Source organism: Asparagus officinalis, chromosome 3, assembly GCF_001876935.1.
Source record: "Asparagus officinalis chromosome 3, Aspof.V1, whole genome shotgun sequence".
In the NCBI taxonomy this organism is placed as follows: Eukaryota; Viridiplantae; Streptophyta; class Magnoliopsida; order Asparagales; family Asparagaceae; genus Asparagus; species Asparagus officinalis.
The window spans coordinates 46,701,535-46,723,729 of record NC_033796.1 but is presented as its reverse complement, the minus strand read 5'-3'; positions in this window follow the sequence as shown (position 1 = coordinate 46,723,729).

Here is a 22,195-nt window from a genome sequence, read left to right as displayed (position 1 = left end):
TTGTCATCACCTTAAATACATGGCCAGAATCATCATTGCTCTAGCCCTAATAGTTTTTATGACTCATCGGATCTTGTCAGCACTATGCGCCTCTTGTCATCCTAACATTAAATGCATGGGCGGACACCTGTAAGGTAGATGATGACTAGGATGCTAGTTTGACTCGGCCAAAGTTACCTACCTGCCCTTCTGACCTACTATAGAAGGTAACTGTCTAGGTCAAGGTGGGGGTTCTTCTAAGCAATTCTGAACAATTTTCTTTACTTATCTCTTACTTCTCCACTCAAGCTCAAATACTAACTTGATCGACAGAGGAAACACTAGCGATCCCAACTCCGGCCTCTCACGAGTTCTTCATATGCAGGATAGAACATCTGCCACATGAATCAACCATCTGAGGAATCTTGAGGATCCTAAGACCACCATAATCTATATATGAATCCTCTATTCGAAACTGACATCAACAATTACTATAGGGGGAGTTCCACCATACATATTTTTCATCTCACGTTTCATGTATGCACAAAAGTTGGGGAGCATTGTATATCTTTTAATATCTCATGAAAGTGGATATGTGCTTTTCTTGGTCTATATATTGCAAATAGTTTATTATAGTGTTGTTTCAAATTTCAAGTTTGTTATTATTAAAATGAGGTGATTGTTACGATGTTGACCATACATTACCTCTTGTTTGAGTAATAATAAATATTCATTTGAGTCTAACTTATGTTTGAGATGATGTAGTATAGGAGCATACAGGAATGGAACAAGAATATGGCAATAAGTGTCAAATCGATTCTTAAGCTAATTTCAGGAAGCTCAATAGTGATGGTCCAAGATTGATGATGTTCCAATGCTGATGAAAATGTCTAGATAGGTTCAGATCATTGATGGTGGCATTGTACTTAACCATCGATGTTTGATTGTCACCATCGATGGTCGATTGTCACCGTCGATGGTCGATCGACTAATTTTAGTTTTTAGAATTCAATCACAATCGTTCATTGGAGATTACTTATCAATCATCTCTTATGTTTTGAGGGACTAATTTCTAACCAAAGGTTGGATGGAGGTTTGGAGGGATCATCAAAGGAGAAGTTTTTCGATTCCCCTTAGCCTCATTAATTGCTCACTGATCATGCTCGTCATCATCTGATCAATCAACAGTGAGGAGAGGCAACCTTATACCTTAGGATCTACATCACCTTCTAGATCTTCACTTGTATCATCTTGAAGTTTGATCCATTGATTAAAAGGGCTATAAGATTTTTCCGGTTGCTTGTTAAAGGTACATTCGTTGTTTATTTCAAACATGTTTTGTTTTATGACATACTCAAGCAAGTTTAATTGAGGGTTATGAACTAGCTAGGCTCATTGTAAGGAGTTAGGTTAGATGACTAGTTATGGGATAAACTAGGTGCGGTCTTGTATGTCTACTGCGGGTTTGTGACTCAGGAGAACTTGTTCATAGTGAGGAAACATATTTGCAAAAAGTAAGAGTTGAATTAGGATTGTTTATTCGAACCACTATAAAAATCTCGTGTGCTCTAGTTGCCTTATCTGTGATTTATTTATTGCATATTGTTTTTATCATTATCATGTTATTTTTGCTGTATATTCTGTGACGATTCAAAAAATAGTAAGTAATCCTTTTCACCTTCCTCTAAATTTGCATCTCAGATCGAATAAACCATACCCTTTACAACTTCAGAAAAGAAAAAAGAGTTAGCTACAGAGCTAGCCTTGACGATTTTAGTGAAAACAAGTGCAACTTTTACTAAATTTGCCGGTTTCGTGTGGCCGATCAATATGTTTTTTTAGAAAAATGTCTCACGGGCCCGAAAATATGACAGATAGAGAGGGACAGGTGAGGTGTCTCTCTCTGATTGCATAATGAGCTGGTCATAGCCAGCTCATTATGCAATTAAGAGGGGACACCTCACATGTCCTCCCTATCTGTCACATTTTTGGGTCCATGTAGAAGCACCATTTTTTTAATCATTAGACTTACAAGAGAAAAAGTATTAAAGGTTTTGGACTTACTTATATAGTACGTTTAAATCATAGCTAAACATAATTAATAGTTACCGATATAGCTTATTAATTTAGTAACTCTGATTCCCATGAAATCTGTCAGTGGACAAGTCCAAATAGGGAGAGTAATGAATGAACCCAAAACGGGCATGCATAAGCTAGCTGCTAGCCCAGCATTGTTTTTGGGCTATGAGCCGAATAATGTAGAACATATTTTAAGACTTTTTTTGTCGTTGAGGATTGTTTAGCGTTGCGCAACTTTTAAGGTCTTTATCCCTTGTGTATATCTCTACGGCTCTACCCATCGTGATTACAGTGAACAATAAATAAAAATATATTTTTGATCTGAATGTAGATTGTTTTGCTAAAGTATGTACATATATATTGTATCTTTTTGTGGTTCTCTTCTTATTGACTTATCTTTTTGTGGTTCTCTTCTTATTGACTTTCTCCATGAATATCCTTAACACACTGAATAATATTTTCTATTACATATATGGATAATGTTCGAATTCTTTAACCAAAAACTAGTTTTTGCTAGACATCAGATGCTATTGCAATTAAGCCAAACGATCTAATCTTGTCACGCCCCGGGTCCGTGGGCTCGTTGGCGTGTGCAAGCCGTAGGATCCATCAAGAGCAACTCGATATTGGCTAAAATCCACTATCAAAATGCTAGCACTAGTTGTTTTTCGGCCTTGGGTTTTTTCTCTATTTAAACCACTAACATTTCTTCACATTAGTCTATGTGGGACTAAAGTGGGGGTGTCACAAATCTATACACTCATACATAATTTGTTTGAATTGCCAATTTAGGACCCTTAAACGTATAATCTTGACTATGGCTTGGAGTCAATGTTTAGCAACAAGCAAGTAGCTTAATCAATCTCTTTTATTGAATAAGCAAAATAAATCTTCTCTTCTTACATTGTTTGTCCCAAATATTCGTCACGCAGACTTATCTCTTTGGTCTAAAGTTGACCAAGCCCAACAGAAATTGGCATTGGGCTAATGTCATTGTTAACAATATGCCATTGAAAGTGATTAACCTTTGTCTTAAAGAGAATCCTAACGCATCCAAGACCTTGTAATGACAAAAAGATTAAAGTATTTAAATGCGACGAGAAAATTAAAAGTTCAAGAGTTTCGGTGGCTCCCCAGCAGTGAAAGAGAGGTGGAAGAGAGAGAGGGTACTTGAGTAAGGAGGGGGCGTAGTAACCGACTTCTGCCCCATTAAAGGGTGCTTTCGTAACTTCCTCTGGGTTTTTTTTGAAATCCGACACTTTGGGGCCTTAACACAAATACAGTGTGTATTTGGGGCTTATCCATATAGGGGAGAATACAAGGGGCCTCGTCACATGAAGATTCTATTTTTAGGGCGCAGACACATTTTTCCTAAGTATTTATCATATATATGTATATGATGACTAGCAAAGTCAATTTAAATTGAAATGGGTACTGATTAGTGCAATATAGATATACAAGAAATTTTTGAAAAGACTCACGGATACCCAAGTTAAAAGCATCAATTAATAATTCAATATTCTCTCCAAAAGATTTCACCACTTGTTCATATGCCGTTAAACCTAAGCTATCCAATTCCTTAATAATCATACCATTTTATGCGTGGGGTACTTCAGTTTTAAGAATAATCTTTGCCAACTCTTGGGAACATTAGAATGCATGCATCCATGCTTTAACCCCCCATGAGAAGCCTTTTGTTAATTGATGTTTATATCTGGAATTAGTCTTTCCTAATATTTAGGAACTTTAGAGAGGCATCCATGATTGTAATCTAAGAGAAATTTTTGCCGATCATTGTGCATATGAAGATCAATTATAGTAATTTTTCCTATCGCGGCACCTGATGCATCCTCAATGTTATATGGTTATTGGCTCCCGTAAAAATTATCAAATGTATTATATTCTGCTATTTTGTTAACGCTATTAGATGTGTGTTTCATGTTTAGATTGAATGAACGAAATCAAGCGACAAACATTTTTTTTCAAGGGAAAAAAGTAAATTTTTCTTTGATAATTCATAAGTAGGCAATTTAACACAGGGCTTCGCATATTTCATCCTTTACTCTTTACTACCTATGCTAGGCTTCTAAATCGCTTGTCAACCCGTTACCAATGCTCACTGGTGATGGGTTACCCTATCACCAATGTTTATTACTGCACAAAAAAATAATGCATGAACCAGTTTGATCCCTATAATGAAATACATATATATAGATCATGTATATAGGTATATCACATCCTTATCCAACAATCAAACCATAATACATATTCAAAATTCATACATCTTCATATCCAACAATCACTTGTAATATATAAATCACATCACATATCCATCCACAAAGCAATAAAATCACAAACATGATCTAGAATACAATATGCACAGTAAAATAAATACATTCCAGTCCAAACATGCCAAAAGTCCATAAATGTCTAAAAACATGTATCTGGTTACAATATACATTACATATAGAAAAACCCCACTCCTCGTTGTTGTTGTCATCTTTGTAGGCATCTAAAAATACCTATAGGTGTCCGCACACAGCTCGAGACGGAAAGAAGACGACGAACGTCGTTATCCGAGTCTAAGAGGGTTATCTGACGCCAACAAGCGCATGAAGCGAAACGACGAAACGAGTGGCCTGCGCGCTGGAGGGTCAGCTCGCGTACGTCAGTCAGCTCGCGCACGTCGGTCAACCTGTGCCCATCAGTCAACACGCGCACGTCAATCAAACTCGCGCGCGTCAATCAACTCGTGCGTATCAGTCAGCTCCCAACGTGTTTTCTGATAAGATTGGCTTCTAGAACTCCTTAGGGTCATCCGTAAACATGTGGGGTTATCTTTAAACGTGTGGAAGTCGTTACACAACCGAAAACCCACCTAGACGGATAATAACGGTTGTTCTTTGATCCTATCCACAAACACGGTATTCCTATCCACAAACACGACATCTAAAGCCTATAAATACACCCCTAGCACCCTCATAAAATCAGATCTGAAGGGAGCCACGAATTTCAGAGGAGCTAGGGCGAGGTTCTGACGAATTTGAGAGAGGCTAGCAGATTTTGGCGAACTCCGGCATAAAGAAGGAGCGTTTCGAAGGATCTGAGGCCCGTTCCCCCTTTCTTTTGGATTTAAGCTTAGTCTTAAATCTCGAGAAGAGCCGTGATCTCGCTTGGTCGGGATCATCGTTGCAGCGATTACTTCCTTTGTGAAGTAAGAGCTTTAATCAATTTTTTGTCAACCGGATCTGATCCGAGACGGTCCATGGATAAACCCCGGCACATGCAAAGATCCCACGTAAACAGAGACTAATAAATAGGATCTGTGTGTTATTTGATAAAGTTGTAATCTTTTATTTTTCATTGTGTAAAGAGATCTTATAAAAAGATCAACTTTTCTATTTTGTGAACTTGTAATCGATAAACGATTGTAATAGATTCAAGGCAATGAAGAAATCAACTTTTAACCCAAACAGTCTCCATGATTTGTGGTGGCTACATTAGGATGTCATATGGTACTACTACTCTCTACGGGAGTACCTCCTCCAGCTTGAAACTAATGTAAGTCAACGTGAGAATGTTTTCAAAAAATTATGTAATGTATACATATGTTTAGATATATATAACTTTTCACCACCAGATTGTCTATGCGTCGCAAACGCCAACTAAGTAAGAGCAAGATATATAAGATATATAGGTTGGGGAAGTATCTCTCTTAAGGAAGTTAAATTGGAGATCTGCATAACATCCCAAGGCGATTGTGCACTCTCTAACTCGAGCGCAATAGTGAGAAAAAAAATGGAAAGCCAAAACAATTTCAAGATGGTCGAGAAAGTATTATTCAATATCACCAATCACGTATAATATCTCATATGGTTGCTGCGAGGTCACCAACTGTTGGCTAGCCTTAGTCCTGATGGTGATGAATGACCTAACTCCAACACTTGATAATGGCATTCACAATCTTTCTATTTTGAGAAGATTATGCATGTATACCTTGTTTAATGACAAGCACTTAGAGATCTCTTGGAAAAACTTGACGCTCGACATGATTAATTCTATCATGATGACAAATTTTGTAGCACTGGAGGCCTTATTTGTTGAGTTAGTCAGCCTGTAAAAAGCTTACTTAAAAAGCATGAGGAAGCAATGACTTCTTATCTCATTAACTATAGATTTGAGTGGGGGAGAAGAGAACCAGTAAAAGAATGAAAGAAAAGATAAATTCATAAAGCAGGAATCGGAAGATAAAGAGGAAGATAATACGAATATGAGCCTATCCGAATCTCGCAAGAAGTAGGAAGGAACAAAAATCATACGCAAGAGAACCACAACCCAAAAGAGCAAGACAAACTTCTACAATAGATTGACTACATGCAATATGGGATCTAAATAATCTTGAAGAAGAAGAAGATGAAATTTGAAGAAGAGAATGATGATGAAAATGCTAGTTAGGGTATTCGTTATTGCACATCACATAGGAGAAACTCTCAAATTGTTAAGGACTCGATCCATTCTTTCACTTATACGATGGTAAGAAAGACCATAGACAGCATGTACAATTTTTCAGAGCATCAATGATTATATATTCTCCATTAGAGAGGATCATGTGTTGAGTTTTTGCTACGACGGTCTTAGCAGCAATGATGGGTTTCCGCATAGATTCACCAAGCACGAGACAAATTGTAAAAAATGTTGATTGAGATGTTCTTATTGCCAATAGATCAAGAAATAAGAGGTGTTGTGGAGAGGAGCAGGCCCTGATCAGTCTCTGGACCGTTGATAATTGATTGCTAGATGGCTAGTAGACATGAACAACAAGTAGTGGGCTATGTTCTTGCAAGTGCACCTCTCAGATGCTCACATCAGTAGACTATAATTGAAAAGAAATCAAGCTATATATATAATATGAAATCTTTGGACTTGCATAGATATATATAACATGAAATCTTTGGACTTGCTAATCGATCTGTAATCCCTTCTATCTGAAACGTTTGATCTTAACTGTTAATCGCTCATCATACAATCTCCACCGTCGATTTCAACCGATCACCTCACCCTTCACATTCATGACACATGTTATGATCACATCTCACTCATATTTTGTCATCATGGTTTGATTTGGTTTAAATAGTTTTATGCTTTTAATTCGGTTCATGCATGATTTGATTTCAACCATCGATTTTCTGATTAATGAATTTTTTAGTTTTAATTTATATTTCAAAATATAAACATCTTTTCACAAAAATATCTCTATTGAAGTTGTTCTAATAATTTTAGATGATTTATGGTGATTTTATTATTTTTTCAAGTATTTTCTAAATTCAGATCCTTAACGGATCCATATTAGTTTAAATCCAAAAATACTACTTTTGGACCCTATAAATACCAACCTTATGTCAACCCTTGTTGGGAAAACTCGATCTTTCCCGTCTCGTGAAGTTAAGATAGGCACTTATAAATTAAGATAGTAATGGGAGCACAAGAGTTTATAGTCCTCTAATATGGAGGTTCTTCCACTACACAAAAGAATAGTAGGATTACAAGAATTTATATTGTACAATATTGTCTCACTTTGGTGGCTCATTCGAGCTTGAGGATTAGGATTCTCAAGCTATCTCACTTCTCTCTCAAAGATGCTCTCTAACTCTCTATATTAGAGGTTTTCTGTCACTCTAGGAAGTGGATTGTTTTCTTATCTTGGATAGATAGGAATGAAGGCTTCCACCCCTATTTATACTACTACACCTTCTAAAGAGTGGTGGGGATTAATTTGATCCAAGGGTGAAGATTAGCTCTCTAGAATCCTTCACACATATCTTTACTTTCTAGAGATTTATAAGGAATCTCTACACTCCTCCATTCTATTCCATACTCTTCCAAAATGTTCCAGAAAGCTCCACACATCTCTAGAATATTCTAGAGGATTCTACACGTTTCTAGAGAATTCTACACTTCTCTAGAGTTCTCCAGAAAGTTTTAGAATTTTCTAGAATCTTCCTAATTAAGGAGAGATCCCAACAAATCTCCCCTTCCCGACTTAATTGGGAGGTAGTAACAAAACAGCACCTTGACAATAATCTTCAAACTTCTTGGATGGTATTACCATGGTCATCATGTCTAATCAGTTTTCATCTGTGTGAACCTTGTCAACATGTATGCGCTTTTCTTCGAGAGCTCCTCGGATCCAATGATACCGTGTATTAATGTGCTTTGTGCAGGAATAAAATGTTGAATTCTTTGCTAAGTAAATTGTACTTTGGTTGTCACACTTCAAGACATACCTGTCTTGATCTAATCCTAGCTCAAGCAACAAATTCTTCATCCACAGCATCTCCTTGCAAGCTTCAGTAGCTGCGATGTACTTTGCCTCAGTAGTGGAATATGCAATGCATTTTTGTAACTTTGATTGCCAGGAAATAGCTCCCCCTGCAAAAGTAGTTAGGTATCCTGACGTTGATTTCCTAGAACCAATGTCACCGGCCAAGTCTGCATCTATGTATCCCTCTAGCACATGTTTTCTATTTCCAAAGCATAAACACTTCTTAGAAGTACCATGTAAATACCGAAGGATCCATTTGACTGCAGCCCGGTGTTCCTTCCCCGGATTATCCAAGAAGTGACTAGCAACACCAACTCCATAGGCGATATCGGGTCTTGTGCATATCATTGCATACATGAGACTGCCTAATGCAGATGAATATGGAATCATCTTCATTTCCTCCATTTCTTTCTCACTTGTAGGACTTTGCTTCGAGCTTATCTTGAAGTGTCTAGCAAGTGGTGTGTTGATCGGCTTTGCTTTGTGCATGTTGAATCTTTCTAGCACCTTCTCAATGTACCTCTCTTGGGATAGCCATAGCAACTTCTTTGATCTATCACGAGTGATCCCCATCCCAAGGATTTGTCTAGCTAGTCCTAAATCTTTCATGGCAAAGCTCTTGCTTAGATTTTTCTTCAAAGCAGCTATCTTTATGCGATCTTGTCCAACAATCAATATATCATCAACATAGAGTAGAAGTATGAGAAAGTCACCACCTGCATACCTCTTTATAAAGACACAATGATCGCTCTTCATCCTTTTGAAATCATGTTCTGCCACGAAAGAGTCGAACTTCTTGTACCATTGCCTAGGTGCTTGCTTAAGACCATATAGACTCTTCGTTAGGCGGTACACTAAATTTTCTTTGCCTGGAACTTTGAACCCCTTAGGCTGCTCCATGTAGATCTCTTCATCTAGATCACCATAAAGGAATATTATCTTGACATCGAGCTGCTCGATCTCCAAGTCTTGCACTGCTGTTAGGCCAAGAACAACTCGGATGGATGACATATTTACCACTGGAGAGAATATTTCTTCAAAGTCAATACCTTTCTCTTGACCGAATCTTTTTACGACCAACCGAGCTTTGTAGTGGGGCTTTGAGCTATTGTCTTCGGTCTTCATTCAATACACCCACATTATTCCTCAAGGCTCGTCTCCCTTTTGTTAGCTCCACTAGTTCATAAGTGTTATTCTCGTGCAAGGATTACATCTCCTCTTGCATGGCTCTTATCCACTCCACTTTATGACTGTCAGTTATGACATCCTTATAACTTTGAGGCTCCCCCTCATCGGTGAGCATCGCAAACTCCTCTGTGCTATATTAGGAAGATGGCCTTTGGTCCCTTGAAGATCGTCTCAACTGGGACGCTAGTGGAGAGCTAGATTGAGGTTCTTCCTGAACTGGCTCATCATGAGTCTCCTGGTTGTTTTGCTCTAGGATAGGCTCATGATCTTTAGCATCATTGTTTTCAGGTGTGGTATTATCCTCACATCGGACCGGTGTAAGGTCTGTGCTCTTGCTGCTTCTCAATCTTGACCTCTCTGATTTCTAGATATCTTCAATTGTTTGGTCTTCGAAGAATACAATGTCTCAGCTTCGGACGACCTTCTTGTTGATGGATCCTAAAGTCGATACCTGAACTCATCCTTAGGAGAACGGAGATAGATGCATTCCTTAGTTTTTGCATCAAGCTTGGCTCACTCGTCTTTGGGGATGTGAACAAATGCCTTACATCCGAACACCTTAAGATGGTTGTAAGAAGCCCTTTTGCCTTCTTCGTCTAAAGGAACTGATGGTGTGAGGTTAACTATGTCAACGGCGGTCATCACAACTTCTCTCTAAAATGATTTGGGCAACTTGGCATGAGAGAGTACACATCGAACTCTTTCTTCAATAGTTCGGTTCATTCTCTCACCTAGTCCATTTAACTGTGGCGTCTTGGATGGAGTCTTCTCCAGCCTAATCCTATATTTCTTGCAATAGGCTTTGAAAGGACCTCTATACTTACCTCTATTGTCTGATTACACACACTTGATCTTCCGTCCTGTCTCACGTTTCACTCGGGCATGGAACTCCTTGAATGCATCAAGTACTTCATCCTTTGATTTTTAACAGGTGTAACCACACCTTCCTTGAATGGTCATCGATGAAGGTGACAAAATGCAATGCCCCACCAATGGATTTCTCGTACATCAAGCACACGTCGATGTTTACAAGGTCTAGAATATTCTTTCTCCTTGTGAGTGGGAAGGATCTTTGGAAAGCAACTCTATATTGTTTTCCAGCCAAACAATCAGCACATGAGTCAAGTGATTTACCTTTTACGTCAGGAAGGAGTTTCCTTCAAGCGAGCATGTGAAGGCCTTTCTCGCTAATGTGCCCGAGTCGTTTATGCCATATCTCCATATCATTGATGGTGGTATTTATCTCCCATTTACAGAGTTTAGCTTGCATCACGTACAATGATCCTTCCTTCTTTCCTTGAGCTATGATTAAACTTTCTTTGGTGAGCTTCCACTTTCCTTTGCCAAAATAATTCACCAGCCCAGCATCATCTAGCTTTCCAGCAGAGATAAGATTGAGGCGCATGGCTGGGACATGCCTCACATCTTTTAGGACAAGCTTGCATCCGGTGCTTGTTGTCAGGATGATGTCTCCTATTCCGACAATTTTGCTCCTATCTTGATTTCCCATTTGCACCGTACAAAAGTCACCACTTTAGTAGGATGAGAAGAAACTTCCATGGGGAGTGACATGGAAGGAAGCACCATAATCGATAATCCAATAACTATCATCATAAGAAATGTTTAGAATATTACCTTCTCCAACGAGATAAAGCAGTTCTTCTTTTGCAACCACGGTAGTAATGCTCTTCTCTTCTTTCTTCTTCGTTGGGTTGATTTGGCCTGGCTTAATATTACCAGCCTTTTGATCTCTCTTGAAGGATCGACACTCTACTTTCTTGTGGCTTATCCTTCCATAGTATTAGCATGTAATCTTTGAGCGTGACTTGGACCGACCTCGAGATTGGTGCTGATCTCGACTCTTGTTGCGTCCACGACCTTCATTACTACCCTAGTTCTCAACAACATTTGCCTCGGGATGGACAGACTCGCCTCGTTCCATTCTCCTTGTTTCTTCACCAAGAAAGCTATCACTGACGGTATCCATGGTGAGGTTTCTTTCTGGAGCTGAGTTAATAAGTGTAACCACAAAAGTGTCCTAACTTTCTAGTAGGGAACTAAGGAGTAGAATGTCTTGCAACTCAACATCAATCTTCATGTCAATTTTTGTTAGTTGATTTACGAGCCCCTTGAAATTATTCAAGTGCTCAATCATACTTTGACTATCCTTATACTCCAACTTCACCAACCGTTGAACTAAATAGGCTTTATTACGAGACGTTTTCTTTTGAATCATGGAATCAAGCTTTTTCCATAATTCATAAGCATTTGTATAAGTAGAAACATATTCAAAGAGAGTTTTATCAATATACTTACGAATCATAGCAACGGTCTTCCTCTTTCCTTCTACCTTGGTTTTGTGGATGATGGGCTCATGTAAATCCTTATAGTATTGATGGTCCTCCATCATCGAATTCCAGTATGAGTAGTTATTGGCCGTGAGCTTGAACATGTCTCCATTGTGAGTGACGTTATCCTCCATCTTGAACTTCACGAGCTAACGATGACTTCGGACGAACCTGGCTCTGATACCATTGTTGGGAAAACTTGGTCTTTCCCGTCTTGTGAAGTTAAGATAGGAACTTATAAATTAAGATAGTAATGGGAGCACAAGAGTTTATAGTCCTCCAATATGAAGGTTCTTCCACTACACAAAAGAATAGTAGAATTACAAGAATTTATATTTTACAAAATTGTCTCACTTTGATGGCTCACTCGAGCTTGAGGATTAGGACTCTCAAGCTATCTCACTTCTCTCTCAAAGAGGCTCTCTAACTCTATATATTAGAGGTTTTCTTTCACTCTAGGAAGTGGATTGTTTTCTTGTCTTGGATGGATATGAATGAAGGCTTCCACCCCTATTTATACTACTCCACCTTCATAATGAGTGGTAGGGATTAATGTGATCCAAGGGTGGAGATAGATCTCTAGAATTCTCCACACATATCTTTACTTTCTAGAGATTTCTAAGGAATCTCTACACTCCTCCATTCTATTCCATACTCTTTCAAAATGTTCCAAAAGGCTCCACACATCTCTAGAATATTCTAGAGGATACCACACGTTTCTAGAAAATTCTACACTTCTCTAGAGTTCTCCAAAAAATTCTAGAATTTTCTAGAATCTTCCCAATTAAGGAGAGATCCCATCAACCCCCTCTTCATTTTTTCAGCCCAAACTCTACGAGAACAATAGAGAAGACTTGAAAAGGGGGAACTTCAATCCAATGCAAGTTCTCCCTCTCATCTTTCTTTATTTTCAAAAAACAAAACCTACTTTTTATGTTAGATTATCATCTTCTATATCATAGGTAATGATTAGTTTTTAATTCTATGAATGGTTGGATTGGTTATGGATGGGATCAGATGGAGATGAACCATGTTTATTAGATAGTAGAGTTTAAATATTATATAGGTTCCTCTTTCTGGTTAATTTATATTTTCATGTTAAAGTGATGAGTTTTGATTTAAATTTTATGGGTTTTGGTTGCTAATAGTGTGCATTTTCTATTTGGAGAATTTGGGGATGTTTGGTATAAAGATTTGAAAGTGCTCATTTATAAAACTTGACATTTTCATTTGATTTTGTATTTTCCATCCTAATTTTGTGGATTCTAATGAAAATAGTTCAAACTTATTTTAGAAGGACCACATTGATGTTAGAAATAAGGGTAGAAAGTAGATTTTGATTTGATTGAGTTTTGATCGAGCTATGGATCAAAAACGATAAAAAAACCAGGGGTGTCTAGGAGGATGGTCGATCCTACTCTTTAGTAGAGTCGACTCTAGGGATAAATCTTTCTTGATTTTAGCAAAATACAATGCAACGTTGGCCTTGTTCTCATTAAGATCGACTCTAGCTTGGGTTTTTATAGACTGATTGAGATTTATTTTCAAATTGCTATAAATTTTGATTCTGAACTCTATTTTTTATGATTCAAGATCTTTTGAGTCCTCTGATCTAATCTTGGATAGTTTGTTTTTTATTTTGAATTTTAGAGAAGTACATTTTTTAGGATTTTTCAACAAGGTAAAGTTTTGAGGAATATCATTTTAGTCAATTTTGAATAGCCATAACTCTTTACCATAGACCCTGTTTTTTTTAATGATTCACGATGTTTTGAAAATCTTGACTTTCTATAATCTAAGGGTTTTTAGTTTTCTATTTTGGTTTTCGGATAAGTACAGTTTTGATAGTATTTATAGTAAGATATACAGTTTTGATAATGCACGTTTTTGCATGCTTTACTTGATAGTTTTTGCATGCTTTACTTGTTGGATACATAGATGATAGCTTCACCTATGTATCTATGTGATCGATGTTGAGAACCGATAAGATAAATAGTTCAGAGCACTGAGATGGTACATTGCACGAGGACTATACGTGAATATGAACCATAGCTTAGGAATGTTGACTGTGTCTCTGACTTGATTACTCCTTTGCTTAGTTGGATACATGTCGAATGAAAATTGGATAATCTCTTGCTATTTTACGTATTTGGTATTGGACACTACATGCTTGATCTAGGACATGTTCACATCCAATTGTAGGACTGAATCTAGTTTGTTTGATATCAGGCAAGATATACTACTTTGGAGCACGAATTTCTGTTGGACATGTATCGAGTCACATTGAGATTTGTGGATATGGATTTCATGTCTTGCATGTTCGAGTATGAAGATCACCAACTAGGTTAGGGCAATCTAAAGGGTATTATATAGACTAATCCCCTATATGACAATTGTTGGATGATCCGCCAGTGTTGGAGGTATTCATATTAGAATGTTTGGGGACTAGATATTATTTCATGTGCTGTCTATTAGCCTGAAAAGAAGATAACCTTGGGATTTTAATAGGAGAGATAAATGGTAAGAATCCAACAAATATTGAGGCTGTGATCATCATAATCTTGTACCTCTACTAATAGTTGCTGACTAAAAAATCAATAGAAAGTATATGTGTTCAGTCATGATATATCTGCCGCACTATTACACTGTTATCTCAATTGTATGTTGTGTCTGCTAAGACTTATTAAAATCAATTATCTCTATTGTAATATATGTGATGACTAATGTTTTATTAACATGTTGTAGCCATCTCGGATGTAGTACATTATAGCACGCGAACTATAAGCTATTACACATGAGATATGAGTCTTTGATCTAGGGTACTCTCACCACTTAATTTTAAATAAGATGAAATATGAATACTAGGTTAATAGGGTTGGAGTGGACATGATACGAGTTTGTAGTACGGGATGCAAGTGAGTTCTAAGATATAGATTTGTGATGTTTCACACACTTTTGAACCTCTATATATAGTTATACGCTTTGCTTCTCTGTGTAGCTGACCTTATGCCATGTTTCCTCCTTATTGTTGACATATGATCTTCTCATGCCTTCCAGTTTGGTGTCAGTTTTCATATTGGTTTTTGGTATTTGTTTCTTATCCATTTTCAATACTTATTTTGAAAAAGAATGATTCACCAGTTTTTGCAAACCAGTCAATTATTATTTTGCCTTCTCATTTTGGGAGCACTAGTTGGTTTGCTTTGACAGATGACATACATGGACTTATATGCTAGATATCGATTCTCTTTTATATTATTTCTTTATAGTCCTAACAGCTTGCTTGATCAAGTGGTAAGCCCAAGATGGCAGGAGTTTCATAGCCATTCTTCCCTTTCATCAGTCTGTGTATTCATCTTTAGTACTTAGTTAATTTCAGTTGAGTTTATGTATTAATTGAGAGTTTAGAGTTTTATTCTCTCATTCTGACATTAGACTAGTATACTCTATTATGTACTCAGTTGAATTGGATTTGTTTCTGTATCTAGCTATTTTGGTTCAATTTTCACTGTTTATTCATATCTTGTATATTGATGTCATCTATATTGTGATATGTTATATATGAACTATGATGGTGTATATACAAGTCATTATATGCTTATGTATATAATTCTGAGTGAAGTTTAGCCCAATAGCATATGCTGTCTTGTTGCAGCGGGGGGCTTCACAGACACAGAAGATGTCTATACAAGAGTAGAGAATAACAATACTGAATAAACACAGTGAAGACAAAGAGAACAACACACAAGGAATTAACGTGATTCGGTCAGTATGACCTACATCCATGGGCGAGAACAGCAGAGAACTTCATTAATCACAAAAGAAAATATTACAAACGGAGATCACTCTAATATCTCACCAAAATCACACGAAGAAGAGAGCACTCGAATAAAAATAAAACTCTCTTTTTTTCTCTTCAACTCTCTCTTTCTTTTTCTCTCTGTTCTGGATCTCTGTTCGATGCTCTAACCCTTCACCGCTCTCCTCTATTTATAGCCTTCAAAAGGGTTGGTGGAACATTGTCTGGAATAGTATTTTAGGTTGGTGAAATAGTGAAGTTTTGTGGGTTGAATTCAAAGTTAAATAACAAATCTTCACATTGATTTTGAATATGAAGATCTTCTCTTCACTCTTGATGTCTCGCAAGAAGCCCCTTACGGGCTTAACCTCCGCTTTGTTGAACTCCAAGCAATTCGAGATAATGTTTGAACTTACGTGAAGTTACGGGCTTCTTCATCGTATCTAATGGATTATCTGCAGTACCAATTTTCTTAATCTTGATGACTTTAATTTCTCTGATAAAATGATATCTGACATCTATATGTTTAGTTCTTTTATGATACATCTTATACTTCGTTAAATGTATAGCACTCTGGCTGTCACAAAATACTATAGAAATACATTGGTGTAAGCCGAGATCTTCAACCAAACCTCTCAACCAAATGTCTTCTTTCACTGCTTCTGTCACTGCCATACTCTGTCTTTGTGGTAGACAAAGTAACTGTCGACTGTAGAGTTACCTTCCAATTAATGACACTACCTAAAAGAGTGAATATATAACCTGTCAGTGATCGTCTCTTATCTAAATCGCTAGCATAATCTGAATCAGAATAGCTAAGTATTCTACAATCTGAGTTTGTGTTCCTACTAAAATATAAACCAATATTAGTTGATCCTCTCAAATATCTAAGTACTTATTTCATAGCCTATCAATGGACCTTTCCAGGCTTATCCATATACCGACTCACAACTCTGACTGCATGTAAAATATCTGGACGGTGTAGACCATAGCATACATAATACTTCTAACTGCACTCGCATAAGGAACACAAGACATGTACTCCTCCTCCTCCTCAGTCTGAGGTGACAAATCTGTTAAAAGAGGAAAATGATCAGCAAGTGGAGTTTTCACAGGTTTAGCATCAAGCATGCCAAATCTCTCCAACACATTCTTGATGTATTTCTTCTAAGATAGGAATAAACTTCCTTCTCACCTGTTCTTGTGGATCTCCATCCCCTAAATCTTCTTTGCTGCCCAAGTCCTTCATCTCAAACTCATGTTTGAGTTGAGACTTTAACTCGTTGATTTCTAATATATTTTTAGCTGCATTTAACATGTCATCAACATACAAAAGTAAATACACAAAAAACCCATCAATAAGCTTTTTATGATAAACATATATAACTATCATAATTACTCTTGCAGTAACCATGCTCAAACATGAAAGTATCAAATCTCAAATACCACTATCTCGAAGATTATTTTAACTCATAAAGAGATTTCTTTAACCTGCACATATGATCTTCTTTACCTTCAACAATAAACCCCTCTGGCTGATGCATAAAGATCTTCTCTTCAAGCTCGCTATGTAAAAAAGTTGTCTTCACATCAAGTTGCTCAAGCTCTAAATTAAAATGAGCAACCATAGCAAGAAACAGGCAGATTGTTTTACAATTGGAGTGAATACTTCATTGAAGTCTACACTTTCGGTCTAACTGTAGACTCTAGCTACCAAGCGTACCTTGTATCTTACAGAATTTATATCCAAAGTACCATCTTTCTTCTTGAATACCCATTTACATCCAACGATCTTTTGTCCCATTGGTGGCTTCACTAACTCTCATGTCTAGTTCTTGTGAAGACACTCCATCTCTTCAGTCATTGCAACAGTCCAATTTGCAGCCTCATTGCCACTAATAGTCTCCTTATAGGTAGAAGGCTCTGGAATTTTAATCGACTCTGCTATACTCAAATCATAAGCAAGCATGCCTGCATAATGTTGAGGAGGTCGGATTTGCCTTTTTGTTCTCCCGGTAGAAATATTATATTGTTGCTCTTGCGGTGTATCAGCATGTGAAGTTGAACCTTTCATAGTGTCAACTGATTTAACATGAGCGCCCTCAAGCACTCCCCTTGAAGATGAGCTCTCTAGCTCCACCTGCTTTCTAGACTCATTTTCACTACCTGTGGTATTAATAATAAAATTCTTTCTCGGGTGAAGTATGAATTTCTTATTAAAAATAGCATCCCTGCTAATAATAAACTTAGGTGATTTAGGATCAGAACACCACAATCTATATCCCTTCACTCCAATAGCATATCCTAGAAATATAGTTTCCTTTGCTCTGGGTTCAAGCTTACCATCATTAACATGAAAATAAGCAGAGCAATCAAATATTCTTAAATGAGAATAATTAGCAGGGACACTAGATCATACCTCTTCTAAAGTCTTAAAATTAATTACTTTAGAAGGAGAATTGTTTATCAAATAGCAAGTTGTATTGACTGCCTCGTCCTAAAAGTCTTTTGACAAACCAGCATTAGAGAGCATGCACCAAGCTCTCTCTAAAAGTGTTTTGTTCATTCTTTCTGCAAACTCCATTTTGCTGTGGTGTATGCCGAACTGTTTGATGACGCACAATACCTTCATTATTGCAGAATTGGTCAAACTCTGTGGAACAAAACTCTATCCCATGTTGGTTTAGAGGCGCTTCACTTTCTTTCCTGTTTGCTTCTCAACCATAACCTTCCATTGCTTTAAGGTTGCAATCACATCACTCTTATGCTTCAAAGGATACACCCAAACTTTTTTTGGAATAATCATCAATCAATGTTAGCAAAAATCGAGCTCCATCTTTAGATGGAACTTGAGAGAAACCTCAAGCATCTGAATGGATATAATCTAAAGTACTATTGGTTCTGTAGATACCGGTACTAAAAGAGACTATATGGTGTTTACTAAAAATACAATGCTCACAAAAGTCTAGCTTACTAGTTTTTAACCACAAAGCAGACCTTGTTTGTGAAAGTACCCTAGAGGGGGGTGAATAGGGTATTGCTAATCTAATCTAATTTAGATGCTAAATTAAAACTTATTAACAATATCCTAGCAATATGATATACACAAGTGATATATGCAATGATATATAATAAACAATAGCCGATATATACTATAAGACAAAAGACGATATGAAAACATACACAAGAAAAGTGCACCAATGCCAAATACAAACAAACATTTTGTTCACGGAGTTTGGTCTAACCTCAACCTATGTCTCCTCTCCTCACCCTCGAGAATATTTTCCTTTAATCAAAACACAAATAACTACACAAACGGTTTTCAACGCTCATCGATAACGTTTACAAAGCACACATTAACAATCACTGATTACACTCCTCTAAGTGTTGGCCGACCCACGTCACCTTCCTCAAGTGTTTGGATTTACCACCTCTCTCTAGGCTTTACTACTAAACCACTCCTTTTGAAATTGACCTCGCTCTTCTCCCAACCACTCCTCTAAGTATCCTTGTATATTACAACGTGTTTCATAACAATAAGCTCAAATAAATGAATTTGTCCTCTAATACAAATAAGAATGAAATTGAAGCTCATTCAAAGATACACTTCCACAACCCAAGTATACTAAATGTGAAATATTTAAGATCAAATGGTTGTGTGTGTAAACAATGAATAATAACAAAATTAAACTCAAATCTATCTAGCATAAAAATATGAGAATTAAAATATAAGATTAGCTAGAAGAAAGTGTTAGAAAAACTTTTCTAAAAGACAAAGAGTTGTAGATAATGATTTTAAGGTTGAACTCCACAAAAATGAAATTTTAATTCTCCTCTTTGTAAACTCTCTTTATCAAACAAACAAACACATGATTCCTTGTTAAAAACAAGCAGCCAAAATAGTTTAAACACACTTATGAAACACTTAAAAAACTTAGCTAAAAAATAAGCATTTAGGGGTATATATAACCCCTCAAAGAGGGGCTACCAAAACTAGTCGTTGCAGTCTTATCAGTCGACTGATAAAGATTGTCGGTCAACCGATGAGCCGACCGTTGGCAACATCCAAAACTTTTATCAGTCGACTGATGATCATCATCGATCGACTGATAGGCTGCTTCGGTCGACTGATAAAAATCAGTCGACTGAACAGAAACAAAACTAATTATTACAGAGTAGTTTATCACTCAATTGATGAACAATGTCGATCGACTGAAAAACATGCACATCACATTTTCTGCTGAAAAATTGATTTTGTAAAATCAATTAAAAATAACAAATTAACTCCAAAAATTTTAAAACTTGAGGAAATGTTTATATTCATGAAAACAAATATGTTAAAGAAGAAAATTTTAAAATAGCATTTCCCATTTGTGAAACTAATCATTTTGTAAAATGTTCAAAATACAGAGTCGTTAACACTTGATTTTGATAAAATAATTTTAAACAAGTTTGAAACTTCTTTTAAATGGATTAATAGACTTTGGAAATAATGTAAGATGATATCATGAAGTCTATAATCTAAAAATGCAATTTGTGAAACAATATGTGTGTGTATATAAATTGAGCTCTAAGCATAACACATAAAGGACAACTCCTAAACTAATATACCCAAGCAATAGGTCTTCAATTTGCTCATCTTGGTTGCGAATGAAGCAATGATGAATATTGACTTGAATTACAACGGCTTTATTCCGATTTCCTTCCAACCTCCTTTGAATATGATCGTGAAAGCGCAAGTCCATCCGACCTCCGATTGAGGATCTCTGTGTAGGATTCCTAATAAGTAAACACAAGCACTAGACAAATAATGTTAGGAATCGTTTGTTAATCATCAAAACTAGATTAGACAGTAGGTTCATAAACATGAGACCTAACAGCCTGCTCAATATATCTAGTCCTCTCTCACTCATATGTCATAACCGCATATGCCACAAATGTGTAGTGTCAAAATCTGAATCCTCAAAAGATGATATTGTTGTAGAACATGTCACTGTATTGCCTTCAAGGACAGAGAGGGTATTTACCTTCTTTCCTTTCATCACAATAAGAGAGCCTTTACTAACTCTCAAAACTCTATATTCTGCCAAAAACTTAAAACCATTTGAGTCAAGGGTGCTGAAGGAAATGAGGTTCTTCTTTAACTCTGGTATATGTCAGACATTGCTCAATGTTCTAACAATACTATTATGGGTTCTAATCTTAATTGATCTGATACTAATAATCTTGCAAGGCATGTTATTTCCCAACAAGATATCTCTATCATCGATAGACTGATATGTGACAAACCAATCCTTATGGGGACACATATGGTAGGAACAACCCGAAATAAGAACTCACTCATCTTGTGAATGAGTATTGACACTAACTAAAAAAAACTTCATGTGAACTAGAAGACTCTTCAGTTAGAGTGGCAACTGAAGGTTTCACCTCCCCAGAATTCGACTGTGAGTTATCCTTTGTTTTGAGCACTGGACAATTAGGTTTTATATGCCTATACTTGTGACAGTAACAACATTCAACATTTTTTATTGGCCTGAACTTTGATCAAGACATATTTCTAGATTTGCCTCTACCACCAACAACCTTTTCAGGATGACCACAAGTGAATAAGCCTTCAGGTTGATCCTCTCCTCCTACGATAGACACTTTCTGTCTTAACTCTTTTGAATGTAAGACTGATTTGACATCCTCCAAAGAAAGTGTATCTCTACCGTATAACATGTTATTAACAAAATTCTCATAGGATGGAGGTAATGAATATAACAAAATAAGGTCTTGATTTTCTTTATCAATTTTAACATCAATATTCTTTAAATCCATAAGAATAGTGTTAAGTTCATCTAAATGGTCTTTAATCCACATACCTTCCTTCATACGAAGGGTGAAGAGGCGTTGCTTCAAATAGAGCTTGTTCGTTAGAAATTTCATAATGTACAAGGGCTCCAAGTTGAGCCACAAGCCAGTGGCGGTTTCTCCATTGGCAACCTCCCGGAAGACCTCATCAGCCAAACAGAGCTATAAGGTGTTAGGTTCATATTTATGAGCCTATTGTCTAATCTAGTTTTGATTTAACAAACAATTTATAACATCGTGTGTCGAGTGTTTGCATTTATTTTGTTAGGTAATCTACACAAATATCCTTAGTTGGAGGTTGGATAGAATTGAACGCACACGACGATATCTTGGAGGTTGGTGGAAATAGGAATGAAACTGTGTATTCAAGTCAACACATCATCAAGCTTTATTCCTGCTACCAAGATCGAGCTTCAACGAGAGATCATTAGCTTGGATATATTTTTAGTTTAGGTGTTTACTTTATGTGCCATGCTTAAAGCTCAAATATATACACATACACGTTGTTTCATTATATGGCTTTCATTGGTTGTTTCACTTTGTAAAACGATATGTTTAGCCATACAAATATTTTAAAAGATGAGTTTTAGCCATATAAATATGAAACAAATACTTATATTTGTA